Source organism: Ixodes scapularis, unplaced genomic scaffold (genome assembly GCF_016920785.2).
Source record: "Ixodes scapularis isolate PalLabHiFi unplaced genomic scaffold, ASM1692078v2 PGA_scaffold9__187_contigs__length_104089568, whole genome shotgun sequence".
NCBI lineage: Eukaryota > Metazoa > Arthropoda > Arachnida > Ixodida > Ixodidae > Ixodes > Ixodes scapularis.
Window position 1 is genome coordinate 55,038,142 of NW_024609884.1, and position 10,661 is coordinate 55,048,802.

The following is a 10,661-nucleotide window of genomic DNA, read 5'->3' on the forward strand; positions in this document are numbered from 1 at the left end:
ATACTGAACAACACTGGGGCGACAAAGGACCCAATACATATACCTTTTTTTTTTTAATAAAAAACTGGTCATTAAGGCTGACAGCTGTCGACTTAACATAGAATTCCAGGAGGGTTAGAATGTTCTCAGTTAGAAAGTTCTCACAGAAAAGATTGCTGGTAAGTATGGTATTCGTCTCATTTTTTCGGCTCCTTGCAAGTTTGGCAAGATATGTACAATGTTTACTGGGCATAAAAGTGCTCAATGCGCAAAAAACATGGCGTCATGTACACAACAAATGGCGTTGTTTACGAAATTCCTTTTAGCTGTGGCCGCATTTACATTGGGCAAACGGGTCGGTGTTTCACTGTAAGAGCGCGCGAACATATTCTGTCGGTACGAAGCAATTTGGGTGGTCATCTAGCTGAGCACGTTAAACGATGTGGGTGTGAACCGCTTTTTAATCTGACCAAGTTCGTGAAGAGAACAAAGGACAAGCAGAAAAGAAAATTATAAAAACTTTTTCATAAAAAAGAAGCGGGAGAAAAGTGCATCAGCCTGCCGTCGGTGTGTCTCATTGACAAAAAATTATATTTTTTTTTGTTTATGATTTTATCTGAAGATAGGCGCGTGGTAGACATAATCATAACGTATAACTATTTTTGTGTTTTTTATGTCCGCAGGCGATGGTATGCATTGCTTGGCTGGATGATGCAGTAAACTTAGTTGAAAGTCAGCGCCAGTCCTCCGTACATGCGCCTTTCGTCGTCTCTGTCCAGTTCGCACTATCTTAACCATGTCTAATGCATGGTTGTATAGGTAACGTGCCGTCGATTTCCCAAGCTAAATCTAGAGGCGAAACTGGATTGGTGTGGACAGGGTAAACGATAAAAATTCCCGAACAAGGGGGACAAAGGACAACAGAAATCTCCAAACACAGCTAGGTTGCAGGTGCGCGCTGAAAAAATCCGCCGAGTCCTGATACCGCACCAGGGACCTTTCCATTTCCAGTGGAGCGTTCTACCAACTCAGCGTTTATTCTGTCCAGATCGCCTGCACCTTTCCATTAATTGCATTGACATCACAACCTTAAGAGGCAGGCCGTTAACCCTTGGTAATGTTAGACTGGTGGCAAAAAAAAAAAAGAAAAAGAAACGTTTGCTTTGCTGACGTCTAGCTAAGTTGGCAGAGCGCTCCACTAGAAATGGAGAGGTCCCTGGTTTGATGCTATAAAAATCCAGGCGGATTTTTTTAGCACGCACCAGTCCTTTAGCTGTGTGCGGAGATTTGTTTGTCCTACTTGTTCCCCTTGTCCAGGGCTTATTATCGTTTATTCTCTCAAATAAGGTCACCTTTGGGGGTTTTACGTAACCAACGACGGGCATCCGGCACGCCCTAGCGGGGACTTATGAATAATTTGGATCACCCAGGGATAGCAGCAGCGGCAGTGCGGCATGCGTTGCTCTCAAATAAGGTCACCGGGGACAGCAGCAGCGGCAGTGGCGGCATGCGTTGCTGACAACTAAACAACGTTCTTTCGCTAATGCAGACCACCGGGCATCAACGTGCAGTGGAAGCTATGGACTGCCAGTTGCCATTGTGCTGAGGAGGCGTGACAGGGCGACTTCCTGGAATGAGTATTTTGTTAACCTTGTTCAAAGTGTACACTATGCGGATGACAACTAAACAACGTTCTTTCGCTAATGCAGGTTGGTTAAGTTTTGTTCTGTATAACCGTTTTCTTTTCTTTTTCCAATTGTTGTTGTTGCTGCTGCTGCTGCTGCTGCTGCTGGGATACTTTATTGTTGATGTACATTTTTGAAACCTAAATATGGCAGGGGCTAAGGAGGATAGATGTATCGCATGTAACCAGGAAATAGATGAAAAAGATTCCCTGATTTCTTGTGCTGAATGTGACTACCCTTACCACATAGGAACATGCTCTGGTGTTTCCGAAGACTCGCGTGTTGTCTCACGAAAGACATGGCGCTGTCAGACTTGCAAGACTGCTAAATCACGGGGAGGCCAGAGCTCAAAGGAAAACAAAGACATTGACGTAGCCACAATGCTAATCTCAGTGAATTCTAAGTTGGACACCCTTCTCAACCTAAAAGAAACAGTTGATGCCATGGAAGAGTCTCTCCAGCACATGTCTGCGAACTATGACCAGGTACTAAAGTGTATGGGTGAAAATGATGAGGAACTTAAAAACTTTAAAAAAAGAGTTACCAAAAGGTGAACGACCTTGACTACAGGAGTCGTAAACAAAACCTAGAAATACATGGCATCCCTAAGTCCGAAAACGAAGATCCAATGGCTCGAACAAACGAAGTAGCAAGCAAATTGGATGTCCCTGCTTTGACAGCAGACCAGATCATTGTAGCGCATAGACTTGGTTCCCGTCCCGATAAGATACCTGGGATTATTGTTCGCTTTGCCAACCAGGCGACCCGAGACCAATGGCTTGATAAACGCTCTGAACTAAGGCATGCTCGGAGCAAAATCTACATATCGGAAAGCCTGACGCAGCACGATAAGACGCTCCTCTGGGAAGTGAAGGAATGGGCGAAAGAGAAAAGATTCCAGTATATATGGTACAAACATGGAAAAGGTTTTGTAAGAGAGAAAGAGGGGGCCCAAGTACGTGTGGTGAAGTCAAAGGATGATTTGGAAAAGTTTGAGTAGTTTTTTTTTCCTTCGCATTTAAAGGCTGGTTATTTTGTTTTATACCATGAGTGACGACGATTATTTGTTACCTAACGAAGTTGGGCTCATCTTTACGCAGCAAACAAAAGTGCCTTTTTCTTTATTTCACTTAAATGTACAATCAGTTCGGAATAAATTTGATGAACTAAACATATTTTGGACAGTTTCAGGTTTCGATTTGATCTGATCATGCTTACAGAAACGTGGTATAAAAATACTGATGAGGTGGATAGATCGGAGGGTTACTATATTTTCAATTTAAATCGTAGTGATAAGCTAGGCGGGGGTATAGCTATGTATGTGAAAAAACACTTAAATGTTCTGTTATTACTGAATTCACTATAATTTCAAATGACTACGAAATCTTAACTTTGCAACATGAAAAATCTATATATTCAGTAGTTTATCGTCCGCCTTGTGGGAATATTTCTTCTTTTTTTTAAATTCTCGAAGTGTTCTTTCGGTTTATTGGTGAAAACGGCTTTACTCTATACTTTGGCGGCGACTTTAACATGGATATGCATGCTTCCTTTTATCATAAACAAGAAATGATGTCTTTATATCAATCGTATGGGTTGTCCAATGTTATTCTTCAACCTACTCGTGTAACACCTGTACATGAGGCGTTACTAGACTTATTTTTAACAAACCTTTCTACGTCGGAAGTAATTTCCGGAGTAGTTGGAGAAACAATTAGCGATCACCTTCCGATATATCTACTTTCTAATGCGAGCTATAACCTAAAAGAAACTCGTGATCCTGAAGTATACTTCAGGAATATAAGCGCTAAAAACCTTGAACTTTTTGAACACCATATGAATTCTGTAAACTGGAGTGCGGTACTGTCCAGCGTGTCGGCAGATGAGGAGTTTGACTGTTTTCTTGGACAGTTTAGAATTGTGTACGACTGCTGATTTCCTTACAAATTGCAAAATGTTTCCCGAAAATCTCGTGCACCCTGGGTTACGAAAGAAATATTAAGAATGATAAATAAAAAAAAATGCTCTTTACCACCAATTTGTGCGCACTAAAGACGCAAGTATATTGTCTAAATTCAAAAAGGAACGAAATCAACTAACAAAGAATTTAAGGCAAGCTAAACGTGCTTATTTTAACAATTTATTTCTAGATACTAAGCGACCAGACGTTATGTGGAAAAAGTTGAATGGCATAATTAAGCAAGGATCGTATAACAGAAATGGAAATCGGAGGTGTTAACCTAACGGGATCCTCTTTAGCGGAAACTTTCAATGAGTATTTCGTTAACCTTGTTCAAAGCGTACACTATGCGGATGCTTCTAGATTTGTGCAGAGTATTTCTCCTAGTCTCTTCTTCTTCCCAACTGACGAAGATGAAGTTTACTCAGTTTTCCAAAATTTAAAGAATAGTAAAAGCACTGATATATATGACCTTCGAATTAAACCTGTAAAATATGTATTGCGGTGCATTGCTCCCTGTCTGACATATATTTTTAATCTGGCATTAGAGAATGGAACTTTTCCAAAAAAACATGCAGGTGGCAAAGGTAACGGTACTGTACAAAGGTGTGGAAAAAAAAAACTTGGGAAATTTTAGGCCAGTGTCCGTTCTACCAGTATTTTCTAAATGGAGATTTTAATATGCGACAGCCTCTTTGAAAGACACTGTATTAAAGAAATATCTAAAGGCTTAGAAAAGATTATACATAACAGGTTGTATAGTTTTTGTGAAAAATATTCTATTCTTACCGATTCTCAATATGGATTTAGAAAAGGTAGATCTACAGAATTCGCATTATTAAAGCAAAAGGAGTTTGTCTTAAGCAATATAGAAAATAAGCTGTTAACACTTGGAGTATTGATAGACTTTTCAAAGGCTTTTGACCGCCTCAATCATAATACTTTGCTCCAAAAGCTTTATATGTACGGTGTGCGTGGTAGATCCCTAAGTATAGTTAAAAGTTACCTTCAGTATCGCTACCAGTGCGTTGAAATAGATAAAAAGCGATCTCAATTGCAGCCATTAGCAGCTGGAGTGCCACAAGGTAGTATTTTGGGACCACTCCTCTTTAACTTTTATGTCAATGACATAGTAAATATTGATGACAATGTACGTTTTATTATTTACGCGGATGATACCAGTGTATTTTTTTCAGGTACGAATACTGAGCAGATTATAAGTACCGCAAATGAATTTCTAGATAAATTAAATACTTGGACAGTGTCTAATTCATTGCAAATTAATTGTAGTAAAACTAAAGCCGTTCTTTTTAGAGCAAGAAATACAAATTGCTTTCATACCTCTGCTCTCTGCCTTGGTAACCATAAAATAGATATAGTCGAAAGTGTTAGAGTTTTGGGTGTAATATTTAATCAATACATGCTATGGGATGAAATGGTACATTATACATGTCAAAAACTCTCAAAGGTCGTAGGTGTTATGTACAAACATCGTCATATACTCCCAATGTCAGCAGTGCTTTTTATATATCATTCTTTATTTTATGTGCATTATAATTACTGCTTCTTGGTTTGGGGGAATACAACGTCCACAAATCTTAAGCAGATACAAATTCTGCAAAAAAAAAGTTGTCCGTATTTTATGCCATGCTGCATACGATGCCCCATACAATACCATTGTTTAAAAAACTTAATATTGTACAGATTCCAAATTTCTATAATTATAAACTTTGTATTACCTATAAAAAGTCTTTTCATAAGAAAGAAAACGTATTTCTGTCTATTTCAGAGGTTACAATTAGATACACGATTTATGCTACACGCAGCGCCGATACGTGGCTAGTGCCACACTCCAGAACAAATTATGGAATTCAGATGTTGCCGAAATACTCTTCCTCGTCTTTTAAATCGTTTGGGGGAATTAAACATAGAACTTTTGACTTTGGTAAACAAACATTTGCTTTCATTTTTTATTGAGCTTTCAGTGTTATTGTAGGTGCATGACGTGTGGCGATTTTTCATTTTCATTTTGCTTTTGTTTTATATCAAACGAGTAATTACATAAAACATTTCTTTTTGTGTTAACTGTTTTGTGTGCTGTCTCAGCTGCTGCTGAGGGGAGATGGAGACCTGTCAAGCAACTGTTACGTTGCTTTTTTCTCTGTCTTCCCTCTCCAAATGGAGAAAAATAAAGCATTTTGATTTTGATTTGATCTTCTGACGTGCAACCGAGAGCACGGTTCAGAGCACCTTCCCTGTTATAAGCCTCCGTCAGATAGCGGGCACCTCGGCCGGGATTCGAACCAGCAACCTGGGATCCGTAGACCGGCGCTTTGTCTCGGAGCCACCCGTTTGTTCTGTCCAGCTCGCCTGCCCAGCTCGCTTGCCCTTTGGATTATTGCATTAACATCAGGACGAACGGACGCGGACGAAGGGATGGCCAAAAGTTTGGGATTGGGGGGTAGCGTTCAAAAGTATTTCATACCTTAAAAGTCCCCTGAAAAGAAAATAATTTTTTTTTTAAGTCTGATTATGACACGCGTGTCAAAAAATAAATTTTACGCGAAAAAAAATTTAGAGCAATATTGATGGCTTGAGATTTATTTCAAATTCTGCGCGCAAAGTCCATGACGTCACGGAATGGTCATTCGCTCTTTCCACCTCAACGTGAGGGCGAACCCGATCCACCTCTCCACTTGCCCGAAATGCCGAGAGAGAAAACAAGTGGAAAGGATGTGACTACCCACTAAATCGCGTTTCACGGCATCAAGATTGCTCTAATTTTTTTTCCGCGTAAAATTAATTTTTTTTGATACGCGTGTCTCAACCAAACTGCTTAACTTTTTCTTCTTTTTTTTTGTCGAGAGCAAAATCTTTAGGCTTTACATATTTCTTGTGTGTGTGCTCTTTGGTCACTCATGAAAGTATGGAGGTGAGTGTGTGCTTGTTTTTCGTTATGTAGGGATTGTAGTAAGAATGCGAGGTGAAACTTTTCGTGGGGTTTTGTTCGTACACACTTCCTTTATCTCTTTTTACGTCGAAGAGCACCGCCAAAAGAAAACACCCGCTGAAAAACATTTCTGGCTACGCCACTGGTGAGGAGAGATGCTGTGAAATACAACATAATAAAAATAACTGTAGGGCTAGTTGGTATAACGAAAATCAAAAAGTGCAAAGGACAAAAGAACAAGACAGGACAAGTGCTCGTCTTGTCTTGTTTTACCACTTCTCCTTGGATGTTCCGACACGTTGGATGTTCTGGCTCGGGTCTCACGTGGCCTGTTGGGCGTTTTGTCTCGTTGGATGTTGTCACCATAGAGGTGCATTCACACTGGCGTCCGGATCCGCTCGTTTTCATCATCAAACGCGCGTGAAATTGTATTGGATCTTTAAAAGGGCGATGCAATGATTTGTGTACTTTGCGCAAACACCGCTTAGAACGAATTCCTGCCGTTAAAGGAGCGATGCAACAATTTTTGTACTTTGCGCAAATACCGCTTAAAACGGATCCCTAGCGTTAATGACCTATGAAACACGCGTTCGTTTTTCACCCCACGCAATAAAAGTCCCAGAAAAAAATTAAAGAAAAACGAGCAGCGTTCACCCCCTCAACTCGCAGCCAGAACAAGCGGCCACGTGATCTGGAGCCGATTATATGCCGCCAGTGTTGATCATAGCCACGCGCTGGGGTTGGCAAAGCGCAGGACACGCGCTGAGTTCCAGACATTGTTATGGCTCGGCTGTTGTCGTCGTTCCAGCGATTGGACACGGGTCACAACCCGAATGCTTCTCGAGCTAGCAATTATCACGAGCCCAAGTCGAGTGCCCACGCAATGCTCGGGTCCAATCTATGAACCGCATTCAAATATCGTCACTTGGGTGTACTGCGATCCCCACGTTACGTCATCAAATTTTGCAAAGGAGAGATTGAATGAAAATGATCGCTTTTGTCCTTGAAATTACACCGCAACAAAGGAGTTTCTTGGCCAGTGGCGTTGCGTGTGAGTATCCTTGAGTCCCAGGTGTGCCAGTAAGCTCGTGTCAAGCGAAAAACATTCCAATTGAATATCGTTGCACAGCTCCTTTAATGAACTGTGAAACAGCCGTTCGTTTTTCACCACACGGAATTGAAGTCACCGATAATTAAAGAAAAACGAGCAACGTTCACCCCCCACCCCCCCAAGCTCGCAGCCAAAACAAGCGGCCACGTGATCTGGAGCCGATTATATGCCACCAATGTTGATCATAGCCACGCGCTGGGGTTGGCAAGGCAAAGCACATGCTCCGAGTTCCAGACATTGTTATGGTTCGGATATTTGTCATTATAGCAGCGAATGGACATAATCCACTACCCGAATGCTTCTTGAGCTATCGATTATCACGAGCCCAAATCGAGTGCCTACGCAATCCTCGAGAACAATCTATGAGCCGTATTCAAATGTCACTGGGCGGTACTGCGACCGCCCAGCTAATTGTCATAAAGTTTTGCGAAGATATTGAATGAAAACGCTGGCTTTTGTCCTTGAAATTCCACCGCAACAAAGGAGTTTCTTGGCCAGTGGCGTTGCATGTGAGTATCCTCGAGTTTCACTCACGGTGTAGGAGCTTCCTACACCGTGGTTTCACTATGCCCCTTGTCGAAGGCTGGGGCGAGGAGAAAACCCTCCTCTCTAATGTTCCTAGTGCTCTCTTTCTCCCCTCGCCCTCCATTGCCCTCCTCTCCCGTCCCGCCTTCCTAGTGCTCGCCCTTTCTCTCTTCGCCTGGCGTTGCCTACGCTTGCACTGCACACAACTAGCAACGCGGAGTATAGTGCCAGTAAGCTCGTGTAAAGTGAAAAAAATTTCAATTGAATACCGTTGCACCGCCCCTTAAAGGGGCCCTGCAATCATATTTAAGCGTCTACCTTTTTTGCGGTTTCCGCGTCTCTTGAAGTTCGGGCAAGCCAGCGGGCACGGAGAGAGTATCTAAATATCAGTGCGTCATATTTTAACCGGACGACGCGGAAACCTCCTCCACCGACGAGGGCGACCCGCGGTACCGAAAGCGCGCAAAATGTGACGTCTTTGGTCCTGGGCTTACTACTGGTCAGAGCCGCTAAAAGCTTCTTTTTAGTCGAAATACAAAATATAAGTGTCGCGAACCGTTTCAATTACTTATAAAAGTAGGTTTTGTTCAGTAGTTTAGATGAAAAAAGAAACAAATGCAGTTTATAAAGTACGAAAACAAGAAATGACCCGTCGACATACCCGCCACCAAGCGGTAAAAAAGGCGGCGCATACTAGAAAGAAGTAGTGGGATCAGGCGCCGACACGGAAAGGTCCCGGATGTACGCGGCAGCGCTGCGGTCGTATGGGGAGGAGGATCCGACCGGCTCCGAGCCTTCCGAAGGCCGTCGGCGAGATGCTTTGTCTTGCGGTTTGGCCGTTTCGCGGTATGGCAGCGCGAAGTGGCTCCCACTCTGAACTGATCTTTACCCCGTGTTTGCTGTCGTTTGTGGCCAATGAAGTGTCATGCCGAATTAGAGTTTAATCACGCAGCAAAGGCAATGAGAGCCGCTCTAACTGCCCGCTGCATACAGCCTGTCCAGAACATGCTTTAGCGGCGCCCTCTCGCGCCGTCGACACGGAATGCGGCAGCTGCCAGTGCTCGCGATGAGCTCACTACCCCTCCTCTAGTTCACGGCCGCTCGAGCAACCAAGGACGTCATGAGGGAGGTTATTTTTTGCTTGTTTTTGTAATTTTGATTTGCCTATAACTTTTAAAATAAAGCGAATTTCAAGAAAATAAAAGTTACACTAAGTTACTACGTTCAGTGCGCTCAGGTTTGGTGCAAATTAAAAATTAGTAAACAAGTGCTTGCAGGGCCCCTTTAAAGGGATACAACAAAATTTCGGCGCCCATTTTTTTTTTGTCTATATGTGTTTAAAGGAGCAGTATCACATCGAACACACCAATCTCTCGTTGAAAAACACACGAAAAGGAATTTTAAAACGAATTAAAAGATTAGCAAAGAGCACCTGGTGTATGTCGCTAACGCCTCGTTTGTAATGCCCGTCTAGGAACCATGACAGCTATACTTCGTTTCAGCTTCCGTCCGAGCGCAGCCAAAGGCTGAGGGACGGTTCGCAACTTCGAGAAGAGCATTCCTACGCACCACAAAGTAGTTCACAAAAGTAATTTCTTTTAAAATAACTGCTTTGTGCATAGAAACTGCACAATCTTCCAGATGTGCACTGCTGAGAATGATTTGCAACTAAAGGAATCAAATCTCTGAAGTTTATGTTTCTATTAATATTTGTAAATGCATGTGGTTTGGTGAAAACATGTATATCCGCTGGCAACACGTCTGCAGCGCTCGGTTTTTCTGTGTGATTTCGTTCCCGTAATCGCCGAATCATGTGCTTCGCTGCTTTCCTCACCGAGTCGCTTCAAAACGCCCTTTAGCAAAGGCACGTTTGGGCGTCAGGCGCGAGAGGTCGTGATGAATGTCTACTTTCAAATTCGGCAGGAGACGCGATCCGGCCGCGTCGTACCGCGAATGCATTGTCAAAGGGCACTTTTTAAACTTGTAGCAGACGAAATACTTGGCGAGCGCGGGCGGCGCGGCCGACCGGCGGCGCAGCGGAGTGATACAAAAGTGCAGGCGAGATCGCGTGACCTACTGCCGGCGTGTGATTGGCTCCGGCCGCACGTAGCTTTGGCTGCGCTCGGACGGAAGCTGAGACGAAGTATAGTGACGATGTTTGTCTCGCCTCCGGCCACCACGAGAGATTAGGGGAAGGAGGAACTCCCCTCTTCACAAGAATTCCTTTTGTGTAAGATTATAGATTAACCTGGTCACTCAAAATTCACACAAAAGCAGCCGCTTCGGTGGCTGGAACGACTAGGCCATCCTCACGACGTCAGCCTCACCGTAGTTTTGCTCGTCCCGAGACGAGCTACGTCACGATTGCGTTGGATGTCACATGCTCTCCGCTGGCTGCTCTCCGAGCGCTTGCCAGATTGGGCCGTTTATAACGAAAAATACAGCCACCAG